The following is a 22,568-nucleotide window of genomic DNA, read 5'->3' as shown; positions in this document are numbered from 1 at the left end:
GACTCTCCCATCCCGCTTTGACCTTCAGGAATAAATAGGAAATAGAAAATCCCTAGATGGCCTCAGGAAGTCTCTGGCACCAAGATGAGGGACAAGGCCAGGAAGATATCCTGGCTATCTCCTACACACACTAGAGGCTTCCCACACCAGAGCTGGTAACAGAGCTGGTCCAGATGTCCCCTTTGTGTAAACATCATATCCAAGGAGTTGTAAAATATCCTAAGAAATCAGTGGGAACCTTCTATTTAAGATCCCACATGGTCAGGAATCACTTTGACAACACCCATCACTTCCTCAGCATAAACTTTAAAAAGTATTTATCTATTTAGCATGGTAATCTTCAGCCTAATCTAGAAGCATGATAAATTCATGCTCACAGATCACAGAGCCCCTATCTTGCCTTTGTCTACTACCTTAACTCCTTTCTAAACCAAAGTTCATAATAGTTTAACATGCCATTCTATTATATCAGTGCTTATAATAGTACCCTTTTGATTTTCTGCATTTCTAATCTGCAACCCCAGGGGAAAATAAAATCTGTATTTAAACAATGACTTTTCTACTTGGTTTAATTATACTTTTGTGATTAAAGGTTGTTAAGGGGTAAAATATGAACCATTGTACAAATCTTGTTAGAAGGCTTATTTAAAATCTGCATGCCTTTTTCTGCCACACTGTGAAATACGTTTCCCCAGATGCTGTAAAGTTAAAAAGAAAAACCTCTTTCACCTTATCATGCTTTTGGTTCTTCCCGAGAACAGAATTTAGGACCAATGCCAGGTCTTAAATTCTTACACTATCTCTTCCACTGAGCATAATAATTCCTTTTGTCACACCTTTGATTGAGCTCTTCATCTCTTCAAGAATCCTCCCTTCAACTATTCAAATCATCCCATCCTTTCACCTCCTCCATGATGACTTTCCCAGGTGCTCCAACGCTTATAGGTCTCTCATTTTTCTGAGTATTCTCTAATCTGTAAGGAGAACTATAGTCCTGTTTTCCCCTCCCAGATCCATTGCCTGCTCTTTTTTCCCTCCAAGAAATAAGCTCATAAGTATGCCCGTGTCCATGTTCAAGTTACCTAGACGTAGATGCTGAAATGGCATTTGAGGTACAAGACATTAAATAAGCACCCACCACTTGGGAAAAAAAGGAAGCATAATTGTGCAGAGGGAGAAGGTGAACTTTGATTCAGGCTTGACAATGCCTGACCAACCCATTTAGAAGTCTGGGAGAGGATTCTACTTTTTAGGTTTGTTGCATCTCAAACTCAAAAATAATTAGCCTCTTGTAAGCTCTCTTGCTCATTCCCAACAGATGTGGGTTGCCCAGGGTTGGCCAGAACTACAGGAAAGAGGCTACAGGAAAGTAGGTCCTCTATAGATGGACAGACTGGAAGAACTGTCTCCTGATCACATTTCCTGCAATAAATCATTCCATGAAGGAGGGCATGTCCCCATGGCTGCCTCAGTAGTTATCACCTGGTTGCACTCAGTTCCAAACTTGACCCTTCTCCTACCAATTGTTTGTAATGGTTTCTGAGAGCTACCATAACAGAGTACCACAAAGTAGGTGGCTTAAAACAACAGAAATGTATTGTCTCACAGCTACAGAGGAAAAAGTTTAAAGTCAAGGTATCAGCAGGGCCAGGCTCTATCTGATGGTTCTAGGGAACAATCCTTCCTTGCCTCTTCCAGGGTCAGGTAATGGCCGACAGTTCTTGGCATTCCTTGGATTCTAGATGCATCACTCAAACCTCTACTTCCATCTTCACATGGCTTTCTCCCCTATGCTTTGCCTCTGTGACCCAATTTCCCTCTTCATAGAAGGATTCCAGTCATATTAATTTAAAGCCCAACCTAATCCAGGGTGACCTCATCTTAACTTGATTACAGGTGCAAAGATGTAATGCATGTATATGTATTTAGCATACATTTCCCATTATTAGGTTTGGCCAATAAGAGGTGCTAAAAGGAATTTAGAAAGCAGGTTAAAAGAAGAAGCCCAATACTTCTTTCCATTCCTCTCTGTTGGCGCAGCATCTCTGCCCTCGATAGAGGTCTGTAGGGCCAAAACTCAATCAGCAGGCCAGTTATAATTCCAGTTTCCATGCAGTGGCCCTGCTCCTGGGCATGGGGAACCCAGGAGCTCCCTTCTTTTGTCTCCAGACTTGGGAAGGGTAGTAGCTGCTGGCTGCCACCTCATAGTTACCTCACTGTCCACTATTCTGCTTCTCAGGGCTTCCAACCCTTATGTAACCCAACCCCTATGCAAAATTCTCTGAAATATCTAGAGTGATTTGGGTTTGCCTGACTGCATCCAGACTGATTTCAACTTTCCTAGAAACAAAACCTCACACAGAAGCCCAATAGCTATTACAGATCAAATTCAAGATGCTCTATCCAAGGAGCACAGGCAAGCACAGAACTCTCAGGCCTGTCAGAGCCCAGTTTAAAAGACACAATGGGTGATCTTCAATTACCACTCTACACATTGCCCCAAAGCTGGGGACAGTGCACGGCCACTGGACAATGGACTCATGCATATCAGGATAAATCTCCAGAGCTCAAAGGTCACCTCTATGCTCCAAGGAAAACAATGAGTACCTCAGAACTCAACCTTCTGACAATACAGGAGATAAACCCTCAAAATCATCAGGGTGCCCTATCTTGGACCCCTCCTTACTTGCCTATTACAGACAAACAGTTTTATTAAAATACACACCTTTGATCTGTAAACCAGGTGATAAGATACTGGACCTGGATCATCTCTAGATGGTCTTTAGTAATAAATGCACATCTTCAGTTTATCATCTAATATTGTGTTTCTCATTGGTTCTTCAAGCCTATCTCTTCCCTTGGAGTATGAGCTCTTTGGTGACAACAGTTCTGTCTTATTTATCAGATTCTACCTTTCAAAAAGGGCATATTATATAATAGATTCTCATTAATTTTCTCTTGAATGTTAAAACTTTTAAAATATATTATTTCCCTGTATTTTTCTGGTTTACCTATGCATATGGTATGATTGTGACACCAGAAAAAAGAACAATGGGAATTTTGTGAATATTTCTATTATAAGGATTAAGCATGCTAATGTAAATATCAGAGAGAAATCTAGATGAAGCTAGGCTTTCTCTTGGGAAATGTAAGAAATGCAAAGTTTAAACAGGCTTAATAAATTTCTAACTTTTCTCTTTAATAAGCACCAATATCAGCAACAATGGGACCTCACCTCTTCAGATGAATGATTAGCCTTGACAATAGAAGCATAAAGAGAGCTTTTAAATCTGTTAAATTAAATGAAAGAAAAGAAAGCAATGTCTAGTTGAAATTGAAGGAAAAAAGCAAAAGAAAGAAACCACTTAGTATGAGTGAAGAGTTATTTTGCTTGATTTCAAAACCACAAAATAGGGTTTTTTGGAAATGGAGACCATGCCAGTCAATGCCTAATTGGAATTCATCATTCAGGAGAAAAAAAAAAAGGAAACATTTATTGAACAATTGAAGTACATGAAAGACCATGTTTCATGCTTTCACATACATTTTCTCGTTCAATCCACAAAATAAATGTGTGAAACAGATCGTTGCCCCATTTCATGGAGAAAGAAACAGAGACTTGAAAAGATTAAAATACTTGCCCAAAATCAAACAGCAAGATGATGAAGTCAGAATTCAAAGACAAGCAATCAGATACCAAAACCACATAATTCCCTCCACCCCCATCTTAGCCATCTTAAGTATATACTTGAGTGGTATTAATTATATTCACAATGTTATACTATCATCACCACCATCCATTACCAAGACTTTTTCATTATCCCAAGCAGAAGTTGTGCATCTATTAACAGTAACTCCCCATTTTCCCTACCCCATAAATCACCACATTGCTTTGCTCAAACTGTTCTGTGATTTGGGTGGAATTATTGCTCCCTTAGTAAAAACAGTTTATTATTTTCAGAAATATTTTCTCAAAGAGGACAGAAGTTTATTCTGTGTTACACTTCCAGATATTAATTTTAGGGACACCATTCAGTTTTTATTCTCCTGAATAATCTGAGATTGAAAGTAGGGGTGGGTTTCACTGCAGCAGTTTTCCCTGAAATTATGTCAGTAAAAAATTTTTCTAATTATTGCTCTCTTGCTGAGATAATATCTGTTATATACATGCCTATCTATGAACTGATACTCATCCACTTATTAAAATTAACCTAAGTTTGACCCTGATCATGGGACCAGATTGATATAATTGAGATTAATTAGTCAATTATTTTTGGACACGGTACAAGGAACAAACCGTTCAACAGTGTCAGTATTTCATGGTGTTCTTTACTTCTTGTGTAGCTTTTGACAACTATAAAACAACTGCATGAAGTTTTTTGTTTTTATTTTTTCAAACTTAACAATGATGAATGCTGGTATTTTCCCAAGAGCACAGAAATCATTCAGATGAAAAAGGTAGTGATAACCCAAGAATGTGAGCTATTCTTTAAAACAGTTGTCTTTAAATCCTTTTATTTGACAAATCCTTGCTTCGACAGAAGTAGTTGCCTCAGAGCGTCATTTTTATTGTTCAATTAGTCTGCCAGGAGGGCTTAGGTTCCATTACTGGGAAAATAAGAGACATTGACAAATTAGCAAAAAACTAACATGGGAAGAAAACACTAGAAATCTCCCGAATCACTGAGAAAATTTTGTGTATCATGATAGTAAATTTGAGCTTGCATACACATCTGCTGACATGAACTGATCCTTTCAATTCTTCAGGCAAAATCTGAAATCTTTATTTTCTTTGTGGAGTGTCAGAGTTCATACAGCTGCAAAAGTTAAAGTTTTTCATAAATTTATTGTCTTCATTTTTTGTCATTTCCCACCACCTATCAACTCGTAACTCACAAATATGTGTGTCTAGCCCTGACTGCTAGTGGGAGATGGAGAATCATATAATGAACCACCTAGAACCTTTCCTCATCAGTGTAACCTGCAATCACCTCAAACTAACCCTGTCCCCACCTGGACTTCTACCCAACTCCATAAAGCCAAGGCTTGGCATTTTGTGTTGTAAGACTATGATTTTTCCTGTTCCCACTTTTAGGCATTTTCCCATTTTTATAATGATTTCTCATTACCTTTAAAGTGGAAATGCATAAAACATTAAGTATCAATTTAAAATATTTTTCTAACAATGGTAGGTTAACTAGTGTTCCCCCAAAACCCATGTCTAACCTGTACTTCAGAATGTAACCTTATTCAGAAATAAGGTATACAAATGCAATTAATAAAGTAAAGATGAGTCATGCATCCAATGACTGGTATCTTTATAAGAGAGAAAAGAGGGGTATTCAAATGCAAAACACATGGAAAGAAAGCCATGTGAAGACAAAAGCAGAGATTGAAGTACTGCTGTCACAAGCCAAGAAACACAAGGAGCCACCAGAAGCTGAAAGAAGCACAGAAGAATTCTTCCCTGAAGATTTTAGGGGGAGTACTGTGAAAGAATAAATAAATGCCTGTTGTTTAAAGCCACCCATATTGTGAAAATTTGTTATGAAAGTCCTAGGAGACTGTCATGGTTAGGGACAGGTGTCAACTTGGCCAAGTTGTGGTACCTGTTCATCTGATTGGGCAAGCGCTGGCCTGTCTGTTGCAATGAGGACATTTCATAGGATTAGGTCATGATCACGTCAGCTACATCCACAGCTGATTCCATTTGTAATCAGCCAAAGGGGAGTGTCTTCTGCAATTAGTGATGCTAAATCCAATCATGGGAAGCCTTTCAAGGAGGACTCAGAGGAGACAGGTTGCATTCCTGCTTTGGCTGGTGAGCCTCTCCTGTGGAGTTCATCCAGGCCATCCATTGGAGTCATCGGCTTCGCAGCCTGCCCTGTGGATTTTGGACTCTGCGTTCCTACAGTCACGTGAGACACTTTCATAAATTTTATATTTGCAAGTGTTCCCTGTTGATTCTGTTTCTCTAGAGAACCCTAACTAATACAGAGACCAATACAAACACAGACTTTGAAGACAGACAGACTGGATTCAAATCTTGGCTCCAATTCTCCCCACTAAGTGACTTTGGCCCAGGCATCTAACTCCATGGAATTCAGGTTCCTCCTATGTAGAATGGGGATGATCTAGTATAGGGCTGCTGGGAGAGTTAACCAATGGCAATGAATGCAAAGGGCATAGCAATCCACTCTACTCAGGTACCTGCATCTATCTAAGCCTGTTTGATTTATTTAATCAAAATCACAGCATTAGCAAAACCAATATAAACAGGCCAGCTCTAGCTGATCATTAGACCCCATCAAAAGAAAAAAGGAGTTGTGAAACACTTAATATAATATCATCCATTTGTTAACAAGGGGCACTGATCATTTATTTGAAAGTCTTTTTCTCTTTCCCCCCTCCACTGTGAAAGTCAAGTATCTCCTGGGAAAGGAAGTGAGGGTTCTGCCTAGAGGAAGGAGGTCAGTGCTGTACTCTCAGTCTCAAAGTTTAAAGTAATGAGTCCACAGTGAGGCAATACTCTTTAAGGTCAGAGTATATAGGGAAAGAAAAATTCTGTTTCTGTTAAAAATAATTATCATTATAAAATTCCCCTTTTATATCAAAAGGCAAACATGTTGAACTCAGATCATGGAGTTTTATCATAACCACAATGTTTTGGGGTAGAAGTTATGACACTAGGGAAGTTCCCACCCGACAGGAAGCAGAAAAAGAAAGTCCTTCCAGTTCTCATTAGCAAAGACTAGGGAGAAAGAGGCAAAAGCAAGAGGTGGGAAGGAATATGCTCCCAATACCTTCCCAGTGGTGGCCCTCAGATGTAGAGGGGAGGCAGATGTGATAGCAACAATCGACTTTTTGAGGAAACTTGGTTTATAAGTACTTTATACGGGCTACTTAGTTTTTGCTCCTGAAAACATTGGCTAGGAAAATCTACAAGCTCCTTTGTCATGTCCCTTGTTCCTACTGTGTGGGGGCAACATGATAGTGTCTCCAGGTAGTTTAGAAATTCATGATAGAGGTTTCTAGGTGGGTGGGCCAAAGGCTTATTTCACAGAATCTGAAAGCCCAGTATGGGGAAGCTAAAACAGCTGAGAAGTGCTAATATCTGCCCCACCTTCCAGGGGTGTCCAGATGCCATGGGAATGGGACAACCTGAAGAACCCTGTGGTTGGAACAGGAGGCTGCCTAGCCAGGAAGCTGAGAGTTTACAATAACAAAACAGATTCCAGCAATAAGTGCCAGCAAGGTGCCAAAATAAGGCACAGGACCGTCATGCCTCTACAGGCACAATGCCAGATGCCCAGGGCCACGCTGAAACAGCCACATACTCTCAGACCCCAGCAAAGCCCTGTGTCAGCCTCATGACTTTCTCTGATCCCACAGACCCAATCTTAGGATGGAGGAAGGACAAAAGGAGAGAAACTCAGGAAGCCTGGATATTAACCTGCAAAAAATTAAAACAAAAATATGGCATTTTACCATAAGAGATTGGTACGTCTTTGATTTGTAAATTTATGTTCTTGAGAGCCCTTGTACTTGGTGGAAAGAGGATGACAAGCAAGATGAGAAAGATTATAGAAAATAAAGAAGTTATATTTATTGCACAGCTCCATCTGTAGTTTAAATATTGACATACTAAACATTTAAGTTATAAAAGGGGAGCCTCCCACAGTGATTCTATCAAGCCCAAAGCATAATCTTTTCATCTATAAATGGTCAAGCAAACTTCTCACCCTCCTTCTCTCTCTACCCAAATTACATTCTCAATCCAAGGAAACAAATCACAAGAAAACCCATAATCAGATCCAGGTTAACAAACAAAAAATGTGATTACCTGGTGAGCGGTGATTTGAACACCAAAAAACAGTTACACAATCCTTTAGGACCAAAGCTATTAATAGCTAGCTTCATTTCTTTGAACACTAATTATGAATCAGAAGCTATACATAAATGGTTTTATTTGCTCTTCTCAATGAACACACAAATGGGTCTGTTCTAGTTTGCTAGCTGCGGGAATGCAACACACCAGAGACGGATTGGCTTTTAATAAAAGGGGATTTATTTTGTTGGTTCTTCAGAGGAAAGGCAGCTAGCTTTCCACTGAGGTTCTTTCTTACGTGGAAGGCACAGGATGGTCTCTGCTGGTCTTTTCTCCAGGCCCCTGGGTTCCAACAACTTTCCCCAGGGTGATTTCTTTCTCCATCTCCAAAGGCCTGGGCTGAGCTGCGAGTGCTGTGATGAGGAATGCCGAGCTGCTTAGCTGTGCTACGTTGCTATCTCTCATTTAAGCACGAGCCAATTAAGTCAAACATCACTCGATGCAGCAGACACGCCTCCTAGCTGACTGCAGATGTAATTGGCAACAGATGAGGTTCACGTACCATTGGCTTATGTCTGCAGCAACAAGACTAGGTATGCTCACCTGGCCAAGTTGACAACTGAATCTAACTAACACAGGGTCATTACCCACAATTTACAAATGAAGGAAATGAGGCCAAAAGAAGTGAAGAAATTGTCCAAATATCACAAAGTTAGTAATGAAACTGCCAGTAGTAAAACCAGATCTGTCTCACGCCCAGGCCTCCATGAACCCATTTTGTTCTTTTGACTGCCTCTTAAAGGCAATGCTCCTCTCTGCTCAGGTGATCAAAACATGGTTGAGCATTCACAGCAACCATGTGAATGGGGATATATAAAGAGTCAGTTTCAATCATTGCAGGAAAAAAACAGAGACTGGGTGAGGATATCAAGGAAAAGAAGATGAGTGTAATTGAACCATTCATTCATTACTTATATATCAAAACTGTTCTTGGTGCTGGAAACACAGCAGTGAATAAGACAGACAATGCACATCCAAATGGAGCGTCTATACTTTCCTAGGAGACAGACATGAAATAGCCAATATTATTTCAGAATACAAGGAATGCTATAAACTTTAAGCAAGAATAGAAGTGACTAGGTTGCTAGTTTAGCCAGAGTAGTTGCAGAATGGAATTCTAAGCGGGGTGAGAAAGAAAGCCATGCACATATTGGGGGGGGGGGGGGGGGGAGCACTGTGCAACTACAGAGAACAGAGGTCCTGAAGGAATGTGGGTGGCCCAAAAGGGAGGCCAGTCTGTTAGAACACAGTGAATGAGAACAGGTGGGGGGTGGGGATTAAGGGGCAGGGAACAGCAGAAGATGAAGAAAGATTTATAGGCAATGGCCAGACCTTGGAGACTATGGGAAGGATTTGAGATGTAATTCTCATTGGAATGGAAGCCTTTGGAAAGTTCAGACAAGGGATGAACTTAGTTATATATTTTTGTTGGATCACTCCCAATACAGAGAGTGGGAATACAGACTATGCCTGGTTAAGAAGGGCACAAAGAGCTCTTTGGGAAGATGAAGCCAATCCGACCTAAAAAGATAGCAGTGTAGCTGCTGTTAATTATCTTGAGATATACATGGGATATATATTTACATTAGAGCTGACGGGACTTCCTAAAGGAAAGAAAATGAAGTAGATGAGAAATAGTAGGGTCAAGAATATTCTCTAGGTTTTATTTTTTGGCCTGGCTAATGGGGAGGGAAGAGAAGTGGTGCAAATGGTAATATCAATTACTGATATGGGGAAGACAGGAAAGGAACAAGACAGGGGAGGAGTGTGTTTATGGCAGGAATCAATAGTCCTCATTTCAGGCATCTAAGCTCAAGATGACCTTAGACATCCAAGGAGAGATATCTAGTAGACAGTGGCCATAAAAGTCTGAAACTAGAGCAGCTGGGTCTGGAAATAAAAATGTGGACATCATCATCATTAAATATCATCAGAGATGATATTTAAAGCCATGGGATTGGATGAAATTCAGCTAAGGAGTAAAGGTAGTTAAATAAAAGGAGTGGTCCAAGGACTGGTCCTGAGAGCATGGCAATGTCCAGAGGTCAACAGAGGACTAGGATCTAGGAAAGATAATGGAGAAGAGCAGCTGGTGAGGCACTAAATTCCCTCGAAGGGTATCAGCTTGCAAAGAGTTTTTGCCAAATTTTATAAAATATACAAAAAGCTAATGCACATAAACTAACGAATGTCATCACTGCTGACCACAGAGGTTAAAATACTCCACACATACACATACACACAACACACACACACTCACACACATCTCCAGTGAAGGGCTTCTCAATCAACAGCAAAAATCAAGCATAGACTAACTCAAGAAAGGAGACCAAAGTAATATCTCCGAATCTCTAGGTTCAACTTGTAGCTGAAGCCCAGCGTCAGCGATATTTCCATTTGTGATTACACCCATGGTATATTTGTACAGCAACTCACGTACATATTTTTTAATAAATATGTTTTAATGTTTTAGATAATGCAATAACATTTCCAAAATGGCCTACGCTGTTTTGATTAGTGTTTTTTTCAGCTTTGAAATTAACTTCAGATTTTTTTAATTCCATATTTGAAAGCAGACATCAGCTGAATGCTCTTCCCACAAGCAAAGATCTCCCTTTTAATAACGGCAGTCTGCTGCTTTCTGAAACAAAGATTAAAGAGTACAGGCAGAAACTTCCTAAATAACTTTGATGAGATTAGTTTAATTTCTTCCCTGAAAGCAAAGATAAACAGACATTAATTCTCAGTCATTTTCTCTGTCCTTGTGCAATCTAAACTCTTGTTTTGTTTTTTTTTTTATCAATACCAAGGATAGAGTAAGTCATTTATCTAGCATTCCAAATATGCACCAAGGAGCACTCAGAAAGATGGTACAATGTTCGAAAAAGCAAAAATATCTAAATGCTTATTTCTCCATTGTGTGGGAGGAAACTGAAAACAGGTCTAAGAAGGAATATTTTAGATAGTCTTCATACCTAACCATGAAGATGCTAAAACAAATTACTGCTGATTGCGTTACTCCCTAAGAAGACAAAAGACAAAACTCAAAAAAGTCCCACAGAGTGGAGAGGGAGTATGGGTACACAAATCAGCTTCTCAAAGTGCCTAATCTACTCCTGATATCAAAGGAGGGGCAGATATTACAGCCAGAGCTTCCTCACATACCTGAAATTTAATTAATTCACATTTTACATCATGATAATTTTATACATAATCAATATTCTGAATTTAAAAGTTTCTCAACACTCAATTAACCTCTTAGGAAGGAAGCTAATACTAATAATTCTATTTCAATAAACAAGAAAAATATGCTTTCATAGTCACCAGAGACTTATAACTGGAATTAATTTATTAAAGAACACAAAATATCACCCTATTCTCCCCTCATTCCATTAATGATACTGAAAGCACCACAAACACAGTCTCCCTTTTTTACACTTAAAGAGGCGTTATCTGTTTTGTTTTGTTTCATGACCTGGGAATTTTCCATAACTTTAAAAACACTTTATTTAAAATATTAGGTTTTGTATAGGGAGAGTCTTCACACAGGCCCTAGAGGAAGACCTGAGGTCTCATGTGAAGTTCCACCACCTGGAAGCATCTGACTTCCCTTCAAGGCACTCAATCTCCGTGAAACAGAAATAGCAATAGCACCTTTTGTGTGGGTTTTATGAGGGACTGAGACAATGGACACATCTGTACATTTATTTGCATCAAATCTTTTTTTTTCATAAATGATTTAAAACATTTCATTGCTACATAAAATGCAGCAAGATAACATAAAATAATATTTTCACAGTGAAAACAAAAGGTTATGAGTAGGCCAAAAATCTGGAATTTCCAAGGGCCAATTTACCCATGAAATGCCTAATGGCATGTAATAGATATTCAGTAACTGCAAATTGCCACTGCTTCTATTGCAACTACTACTATTGTACTTGTACCACAAGTTTCTTAAGAATGTCTTCTTTTAATAAATCTTGGACTCAAAGAACTTCACCAACTTATGAAAGTTATTTGCATCTACCCTCAGCGATGACAAACCTATACTTCCCAGTCCTAAAGACCTCCAGCACAAACTCCAAGAAACTCACAAATGTTTCACAGCCAACCACACACATTTCCTTGGGAAATAATGCTAGTAACCAAACAAGAAAGCAGAAACAAAATGAAGCAGCAGTTACTTCATTCTCTTTTGCCTAAATTTATGGATTTTCTTTTAAGCGTGGTATCTACACCTTGCAAGACTCCACTACCAATTTTAAACTGGACAATGTCAGTGAAAGAACATTCAAATCTAACTTGCAGCTTGACAAGGAGCAGGAAGGAGCCATAGCCACTCAGCTTAACATCTTTGCATGTTCAATGGAAGAGAAACTACAGGAACAACCAATGTCAATATTCAACAGGATGGAAGCTGGCCAGGCAGGGTTGTGGGTGTCTTCTATTATGCTAGAAATTAACCCTTTAGCTCTTGGATTATGGGAAATTTGGGCAGGTTGGAGCAGTGATTATTTACCAACTAGATGTAAATATTTCCGTATTTTGAAAAGCAATGCAGTCATACCACTAGCTACATATTCATGATGGGAACAACTCTTCCGAAGGCAAAAATTCTCATATGAACGTGGCAAATGATAATCTATGGGGGGGGGGGGTCTCATATGAGTGTAGCAAATGAAAATCTATGGGGGTATGGAATCCATGCCACACATTTTGACAGGGATTGAAAATTTTAGTGCATACTTTTATTATTTTAATATTATATTTTATAATTTTTATAAATATAGAATTAGAACAATTATCCATGTCCCAACAAATTTCCTTCCATCTAATCCCAACTCTCTCATCATTTCTTTGTCCTTGTCAAAGGCTTAGTAGACATATGAGCAAGGAAATGTACTTAACGATGGTCTAAATTATCCTGCTGGACCTTTTGCACTTAGCCTGAGTGAAAAATATCCCTTCTATGAACCAGACTTCAAATCAGCAGTTTTTAAAAATGTGACTTTGAATACACAAAAGTAAAATTGCAAAGTAGGATATTTCTAACAATATTCACTATAAAACCCTTTAAATTATGAGACCCAGGCTTGACCCTTCATAGTTCACCCAGTCGAGATGAGCTCTAATTAATGTCTTAAATCTAAAAGAAAAGAGGTGAGTCATTAAAAGAACCAAACATCTAATTATAAACAGAAAAAAGAAAAGGAGGATGTTCCTAGAAAACAATCAAGATCTATGCACATAATTTCTCTTTACTTTTAAACTTAGAGGATGAATTTCTACCAGTATGATAATCAACCATCACAAACAGAATCAATTAAGAGATTATTAGGGGAGTGACAGTTTTCCTCTGGAAAACACACAAATTCTTATCGCGTTATCAGTAACCCAAATAGGAGGCAAAGACAAGAGCAAGATTAAAAATGACCAAAGGACCAATACTGTTCAGGCTTCAAGAAGCAGTATGTCAAGGAAAGAGTATATCCCAAATTTGCTACTGACTAGGTAATCTTAAACTAGTACCTTAACTTCCTGAACTTCAATTTCTCAACTACGAAATGGGTACACTGAAACCGCAGGAGTTAGCACAGTGCCTGTTATGTACTATAGATGCAAGAAGATGAGGCCTCTATTTTTCAAAAGGTCATGAATGATTAGAGGCTAGGATGGAGAGTTCAAACCCCTGGGGACAGGACCACCCTCAACCAGCACTTATTTACAGCCTACTATGTATAAGGCACTATGGTCAAACTGGCAATACAAAGAAGCATAAACATGTATCCAACTTCAAGAGACCATAAATCCAGTGAAAGAAGCAGAACATTTATAAGAAAATTAAGCTAACACATATCCTAGGTCTTAAATGAACATGGCAGACAATTATTGCAGGAGTTTCCAGAGCAAAGGGATCCCAGTGTCATCAGAAACACGAAAAAGTCCCACACAGAAGGGCTGTGTTGGCCTTGAAGGACAGATTAGTCATATATAAGTGAGCCAGAGCAAGATGACTTACCTCTGGCCACTAGCTAAGACTAGGGGGTATGTGCCCCCAAGGGTGATATCTGGTAGGACCCCAAATTCTCCTAAAGCCTCCAAAACCATTTAAAAACTGTAGCTACCAAGTCATTTCTATTGGTTCACCAACCTTCGGCAAGTCCACCAATGATTGATGTCCACGCTTAATGATCATGTATGGGCATCTAGGCAAAACATGTTTTTACCAAGAGAAATGCTCTTATCATGTACTTTGAGGAACACCTCCTGCTACAGGACTTCAGGCACCACAGTACCCAGTTAGAGCCTAACTAGTCTATCAAAGGCATAAAAGGCAGTGTGCAGACCAAAGGGATCTGAAGCCTGTTGACTTGGGTTGGAGCTCAAGCTCTGTATTCAACTAGTACATGCCCTTTGTCTAATCATTTAATACCTTAGTTTCCTCATCCAGTGAATGAGAATAGAAACGTCCACCTATCTCTAGAGTTCGGGTATTGAAAGAATGTGAATAAAATTATTACATAAATATTAGGTACTATCTATACCTATATGTAGTTATATATATATAACTTTTCATCATTATTTAAGATCCTTATTTCTTCCTAATGTAATGACACCTTTAGGGAAAATCCTTTCAAGTTGTCCACAATGAAAAGATGATGAAACAAATCCATTGCCAAAGGAAACGTGGCTCAAAAATTTATTCTGCAGGTCTAGAATTCTGGAGCACTACTAAGGCAAACTAGGAAATAGGTATAAGCGGTCCAAAACACTGAGAGATAAAATGTTATTCTACCGATAACAATTATCAGTTGAAGCTTACTTTAGGTATTTGTAATTGATCCATATATGTTATTTTCTGCTAAGCAATGCAACTCTTTCCTCTTCTAAAAACCTAAAATAGATTAACGGGCATTTATCTGTCACCACTAACTCCTAATTGTAAGAGATTTATAATCAAGCTAAAGTAAAAGAATAACAAACATTAAACAAGGAACAATTCTGGACAAGCAATAAATAAGTGTAAAATTCTGTATAGAATTGAATTCAATGAGAATTATACAATCAAAGAAATATATTTGAAATACAAAGCCATTGCCCATTTAAAATATCTAAGTAAAGGTACTAAAAAGGGAAAAGGCAGTTTTAGAAACTGGGAGAAGATGGATAATTGAAAAGTATAAAAGGGTAGGGAAAAGAAAAAGTTGTATTTACAGTAAAAGTTGACATTAGGGAAAGAAAACATTACAGTATCTTATTAAAATTCTATTTCCAAATACTTTAGGGTTAATACAACTCAAAACACCTTAATTCACTATCTGTGTAAGCTAAATAACGAAGGCAGGAACAAAGAACCCCCAAGAGAAAATTAAAATGAAATCTGAGTACTTGGAAAACATATTCAGAGGGTCTCTAGTGTCCTAACAATCTGTTTGATTAAGGTTCTCATTTCATTCTTTTTCAGTAGAAAGAAATGTTGATTGCTGTATGTACCTAATTTTCCATCTTTAACTCAATGTATTAGAACGGTTTTACATTAAAAAAATTTCATTTGTCAAATGCCAAACATCTGCACCCTTGATTACAGATCTGCCTTCGAGACCGGTTTTTCAGGGACCATATGTCACTATATTTCACTGCAGTTCAATCTTTGTTTATGCACATCAGTGTTTCTGTGTGTGTGTGTGTGTGTGTGCACGTGCACATACACACATGCATGTAGCTGGGCACAGAAAAGAAGGAAACAAACATCTAGTACCTAGAAAAACAATATGAATAGAAGGAAGACTATGCAGAAAGTCAACAAAATTGTGTGCTCACATAAACTAAGCCACATACACCACCATGCACAGTTACAGACTATGGCCCCCTGTGGGATCACAATTCATAGCTTGCATAATAAAAATATGTGAAAGATAAAGAAAGGAGGCAAAGGGAAAAGGGAATTCTTCAAAGAGATGTTTGGGTGTGCAATTAATCTATAATTAAAAATCAAATTAGCAAGGCATAAGTAGAAATAGATACAATAAATATGCTTCAAACAAAAATAAATTACAGGTAATGCTTTCAGCCAAATATAAAGCCCATCTCTCCTCTACCTGGCTTCACCCACTCATCCATATTTTTCCCCCAGGGCCTTCCTGGCTTTCCCTATCCATATTAATTTCTTTTCCCAACAGGAGTTTCCCTTCCTATTAATGAGTACTTAATCTTTCTTCTCTGAATTTAAATGAGACAACCCAGCAGAGAACAATGGGCCTCGAGTCCAGGGATCCAAGTCAGGACCACAGCTCTTCTCTTAATTAGTTATGCAATCTGGCACAGAGCATCGCACACCTGCCCACGTTAGGCAAAAGTGTCTCCTTTCTGGGTCCGGTTTCTTGATCTGAAAGATAAGACAGTTGAAGGCTGTACTCCCTACGAGTCCACAAAGCTCTCAGGGAGAAAGCTAAGCAAATCAGCGGTTCTACTTCCACCTGTAAAATCAGATCCCATCCAGTTCCTGATCTGAGATGGCTAGATAAGAAAGCCAGGAAAAGAAGTGTCAGGTGCAACAGAGAATGGCTGAACAACCACATACATATGAACAAAGGTAAATCAGTCCCCAAGCCCCGGTTCAATACCTTCTTGGTGCTCAGAAACATTCTGTGCACCTGAGAGGATTATTTTTAAGCATAAGATATGGTCTTTGTCCCCACAGAACTCACAATCTAGTTAGAAGAAAACTAATAAATATTAAGAAAGAAAACAAGAAAAATTCATATATAAGTGATGAATGGTAGAGGAGTTGAGAAGGGAGAACTTCATCAGGCATGAAGAGATAACAAAGACTTCATACAAGAAGTAGGATTTCATTCATTCAACAATATCAGTTGAGCACATATGTTGTGTCAGGAGTAAAACCAGGCACAGTCCCTACTCTCATAGAGCTTACAGTCTAGCAAGAAGACAGACATTAATAGGAGAGGGTCATGCAGCAATGTAGAGATATAAGAAAACAGGAACCTAATAAGGAAAGTCAGAGAGGGCTTCCCAGAAGAAGCAACGTTCATGTTGAAATTTGAAGGACAAATGGAGTTTTAACCAGGTGAAGCCAAAGAGATAACAGTTTGCAGTCTGCAAAGACAGCATGTGCAAAGGCCCTTTGGCAAGCTGGAAGGTTTCAGGAAACCTTGAAAGAAGGTCAGTATATAGAGAGTGCAAAGAACATGGAGCATGAGATGATGCAGGAGAAGGGGGCAGGACAAAGCACACAGAGCCTTGAAGACTGCTTCAGTTTGCTAATGCTGCTAGAATGCAATATACCAGAAATGGATTCGCTTTTACAAAGGAGATTTATTTAGGTTGCAAATTTACAGGTCTAAGGCCATGAAAATGTCCAAATTAAGGCATCAGCAAGAGAATACCTTCACTTAAGAAAGGCCGGTCATGTCAGGTTTCTCTGCCACATGGAAAGGCACATGGTGAAATCTGCTACCTATCTCTCCTAGCTTCTGGCTTAAAATGACTCTCTCAGCCTCTGGCATCTCTCCAGGCACCATGGTCTAGACACCTGTGCCCTGGCTTCATCTATCTGCTCTCTGTGTCTGTTCACCAAGCATCCGTGATTTCTCAAAAATGTTTCCCTTAAAGGACTCCAGTAAACAGATTAAGACCCAGTTAATGGGATGGGGGTCACATCTCCATGAAACAACCTAATCCAAAGGTCCTACCCAAACAATAGATTGGATTAGAAGGACATGGCTTTTCTAGGCAGTTTCAAACCAGTACAAAGACCATGTTAGGTGTTTCACTTTGAAATGATGTTATCATCAGATGTGTATTTCTGGCTGTTGTGTGGGGAAGGTTTAGAGCAAATTAGGAGTGGCTGTGCAAATCTAGAAGTTCAGAAAACCAGAACTACACCAAACTACGTAAGAAATGATGACATGCTGGAGTAGGGTGATGGCCATGGAGATGGAGAGAAGTGAACCAAGGCAAGAAATAATTTGCTGATGAATTGAATATGGAAGGAGAGGAAGAGAAAATCATCAAGAATGGCCCCTAAGTTTCCAACTTGCATAAGAGAATGAATGACAATGCCACTAACTGAGAGGGGAATACAGAAAGGGCTATTCTGAAGTGAGCCTGAGAGGTTACATAAGTTTAGGACTTGCATGTCATTAGTCTTAGACATTGCAAGTCATTAGACTTAATGACATGCAAGTTATCAGCAATTTTTAAATGGACTGAAGGATCAGATGTCAGATAAGAGTGGATCAAGGAGTGAGTTGGAGATCAAGAAATGAAGAGAATGGGGCTAAGTATATGCCAAACATCACTCTTCTCTTAAAATCTTCATGGCTCCTATGCTATATTCACCCATACAAAGCACACAAATAAAACACACACAGAGCTCAGATCACTTACAAGAAATTGTCTGGTACTGCCTCCCCTAAATAATCAAAAAGTTAAAAAAAAAAAAGGGAGTTACACTCAGTCCTTGTAATATAAAGTTAGACAAAGCGTGAATCGATTTCCACTTTTATCCCCTTGATGTCCTTTTTCTCTCCTTTCGTTGTAACTGTCTCTAAATATATCTTTCTAAGTATCAATTCAAGAAATTTGCCTGTAGCTTCTGCCAAAGAAAGTGGCCCCTGACACACCTGTAGCCCTGGGAGAGCTTCTGTCATTTTCAATCCAATGCCTGACGCTGGGAGGTCCCTCCTAACCCCCATCACCCTCTGTCAGCCACTACTGAATGACGGCAACGAAAGCTGGCCATCTGGGCAGCAACGAGTGCTTTTTGTTTTTTTGTTTCTCAAATAAGACTGTGCTTTTATCCACTAGTGGGCAGACCAACTGTTGTCATTCCCCTGGCCTGAATAATTCCGTTTTCTCTCTCCTTGCTACTTATGGCCACACTAGCATCTGTGTTCTGTTTGTCCGAAACAGTTTAGGAATATATATTTATCTCTTATTTCACGAACCTGAACCACATAAGTGGAATCAGGAATTCCATAAATATGAGTTTTTTAAATATCTTGGATATTATGTACATCGTATTCTCTGCTTAATATTCCAAGTCGGTAAGAGACCCCAGAAAAATTATGCAGAAATCCTGGAAAAGTCTGTAGCTGACCTAGTGTTGACAGAGAGATTGGTGATTTCTCATGATTCTGTTTTGTTTCAGTTACCATAATGTCAAATCCAATTGTTGGTCACAGAAAGTATATAAACAGTATTAATATTAAGCATGTCTTCTTCGCCTGCATTATCAGGTATTCATTTCTCAGCACATACTCTTTGATAAGAAAAAATTTTAAATTCCATCCTCAAAGAGACAGAAATGTAAACAAATAAATTATCCAACTAATCAATCAGTTAACCTAGGAAACGAAAATAGATAAATTATCCAACTAATCAATCAGTTTGTATATTCAAGGCTTTTGCTAAAAGATGTCACATCACTTCTACCCCATCACTGCACATGCAGAGACAGAGCCATCTTTCAGTGTGAGCAAAATAGAAAAGCAGTGTGAACTCCAGGAAAGCGTTATTGTTAAGAAATCCCTCTTCCACTTACTGTTGCATTTAAAATTCTATCACCTCTCTCTTCGATGGTTTTCATCAGTTTTACAATGCAAACAAGCACATTTTGCCAGTCACCATGAATCAAGCATTTAACAGTATTAACAGCTTATGGTAGGGACTAAGAAAAAGAGAACAGATACTCCTCACCCTTCCAAAGGAAAGGAGATGGAACACTGTGACATAGTGAAGTGAAGAGGAAGAAAGAGGGTGAAGTAGGAAAACGATCAGCCTCTTCCCAGTGTTTCCTGGATCAGCCCTTTTAGAGTTACTGAGTAACCAAACAGTTCTTTAACAGCAATCAACAAATGAACAAGAATCCATGGGATGGGCACCATGCAAAACCCTTTGAGGAACAGAAGGCATGTCGGATTTAGCTCCTTCAAGGCACTTACAGTTTTATCTGGGAGCTATGGCAAATGTACAAAGCAAGTTTAAACCACCAAAGACAACTTCTCTCAAGTCTAACCCTGAGGAACCGACTCCAGAGTTTGAGGAAATTTATTAATAAGAGTCTCCCTATTTCATTTCCGCCATTTCCTGAAATCTACTTCATTGCAGTACATTTAAATAATTATGAATTATTTTACATTTCAGAAAGTCCACGTCAGAGTATATAATTTCATAACTAAAAGCATAAAACTAATACTTAGCTACAAGGTGGCCTCTTTCAATCATGTGTCATAACATTAGAGAGTAGGAAGTAGACAGAATAATGTTCCACCCTCCTGCAAAGATGTCTACAACCTAATCCCCAGAATCTGCGAATGCGTTAGGTTGCATGGCAAAAGGATACAGCAGATATTTGTAAAGTTAAGTACCTCAGGATACGGAAATTACCCTGGGTTATGTAGGTGAGCCCAGTCTATTCACAGGAGACCTTAAATAGGGGAACCTTTCCTAACTGGGTTAAAGAGATGAAATGAAAGGAGAAAAGATTCCAAACATGAATGGAACTGGCTGCTGCGGCTGGCTTTGAATACGGAGGGAGGGGGCCAAGAGCCAAGGAAAATGGAAAACCTCTAGAAGCTGGAAAGGTAAGGAAAGAGATCCTTCCCTGGAGCCTCTAGCAGGAATGCAGCCTGCTAATGCTTTGATTTTAGCCCAGTGAGAACCATGTCGGACTTCTGAACTACAGAAGTGTAAGATAAAAAATAAATTTATCTTAAGCCACTAAGTTTGCAGTAGTTTGTTACAGCAGCAATAGAAAACAAATACAGACCACTTCTGTTTTTTCCTCTATATTTTATCATCTGTAAAATGGGGACAATTGTCTTTTCTTTTAAACTGTTGTGAACATTGGACAAAGATTTTTAAAGGAAAGAGCTGCATGAGAAGAGATAGCATTTAAAAATGTTCTTCAATGAACCTCCTTTTGTGAAATCTTACAGGATTCAATCAATCAGAAAATATATCAGAAACCTAATATATCTAACAGTTTCATGGTGTCCCCAGGTAATCAGAGGCAATCTTTCATATTGATCATAATATAAAACTAGTTGAGTTATAGAGACACACATCTTGTCAGTACTTCGGCAAATGTACAGCCTCCCTCAGAAAAATAAAGTAATGAAATACTCTCAAAGTCAGTATGCAGATCTCCAACTGCTAGGCAAGTTAATGAAATGCACAGCTAGGCGTTAGCATGCATCTCAAGCACTGGTTCTGCATAAGAAACCGCTGATTCTGATCTCATCACCTTATCCATTTTTTATAGAAACATCTATCAGCAAAGAGAAGACACTCCATGTATTAAAAGTTTCCACAACGGCCCACAGCTATCAGAAACAGGAGAGCAGGCTATGTATTAGACTTTGCAAACCTAATAAAACACTTTGCAAGTAACATATTTAATCAATCAAATGCTGATAACATTTGGCACACTCAAAAGACTGAAACCCAGCCACACAAAATCATTTGTCAACACTCCGGGAACAACCCTTTGAAAGAGTTAACTTTGGGGGGTTGTATATATAATGGGCTCCCCCCAAAAAACTGGTTTCCAAGCTAACATAACAGAAAATCACCTTGTAGACATGAACAAAAATTATCGCAGTCTCATACAATATTAAATAATCAGAGGGAGTGTTTATATATGAGTTAAAATTCCAAAGGTGATATTTAGATAATTACAAAAAAAACAAACCAGAGAAGTAACAAAGGATATGTCCAAAGCAACTATGTGCAATGAAATTTTGGCTATACTATATAATACCTTTGTACCTTTGGGAAAGTATCTAAAGTTCTTTGTACCTCAGATTCCTCATCCAGAAAATGATGTTAATAATAGTACTAAGCTCAGCACATCGGTATGAGGACTAAAGGACATAATGTGTGTACAATGTTAAGTGCAATGCCTGACCCACAGTAAGCACTCAATATATATTAGCAATTATTTTCATCAGTTATTATCATGACAGGAACAATTTCCACAAAATCTTCTAGAGAAACCAGTCAGTGTTTTCAGATCCAATTTTGCCATGCTCTGGACAAATCCCTAATTCCAATAGGGGCAATTCATAGGAAGGAACTGTCAAGACATTCTTTTTTTTTTAATTTAGTGAAGGACCACAGAGGAACTTCTTTGAGATATGTATTAGAACTATCCAATAATTGGTTCTAAACCCTGAGAAAACTCAGGAAGATAATAAAAATGAACATTAGAAAACTGCTCAAGTAATAGGTTGGCTAAAATGAGATCTTTGTGAAGATTACAAAAAATAAGACTTAGGCTAGGTTTTAATTATAAAGAAGTAAAATGACTGTAAAGAAGTTAAAAAATAGATGTCACTGGCAACATACACAGGGAACTTTATAAAGCACAAAGCAAGACAAAGGGACTGTGGGAAATTGAATCAGATCTCCCACAAAAGGTATGTTCGGGTCCCAACCCCTGGTTCCATAGGTGTGAACCCACTGTCAATAGGATTTATTGACAATGCTACTTGAGCTAAGGTGTGGCCTAACTGAGTTAGCTTGGGCTTTAACCTGGATTACTAGAGTCCATTGAAAGCACAATGAAATTCAGACAGAGAACAAGAGAAGCTATGGGAAAGAGCCAGAGCTGGGGGTCAACAGAACCCAGAAGAGAAAGGAGAAGATGCCACCT

General features: G+C 38.7%; 1 long non-coding RNA gene across 1 annotated transcript in view; it reads right to left on the bottom strand.

The window, feature by feature from the left end:
* Positions 1-4,500: 4,500 nt before the first annotated feature.
* LOC143677589 (uncharacterized) overlaps positions 4,501-22,568 on the bottom strand; it is a 139,447-nt gene continuing 121,379 nt past the window's right edge. Inside the window, exon 3 of the long non-coding RNA XR_013172698.1 lies at positions 4,501-4,608. This is a non-coding gene — a long non-coding RNA (uncharacterized LOC143677589). The remainder of the gene's footprint in view (positions 4,609-22,568) is intronic.

The sequence above is a fragment of the Tamandua tetradactyla genome, chromosome 3 (assembly GCF_023851605.1).
Source record: "Tamandua tetradactyla isolate mTamTet1 chromosome 3, mTamTet1.pri, whole genome shotgun sequence".
NCBI lineage: Eukaryota > Metazoa > Chordata > Mammalia > Pilosa > Myrmecophagidae > Tamandua > Tamandua tetradactyla.
Note: the sequence above shows the minus strand (reverse complement) of the source record. Positions and strands in the feature narration are given on the sequence as shown.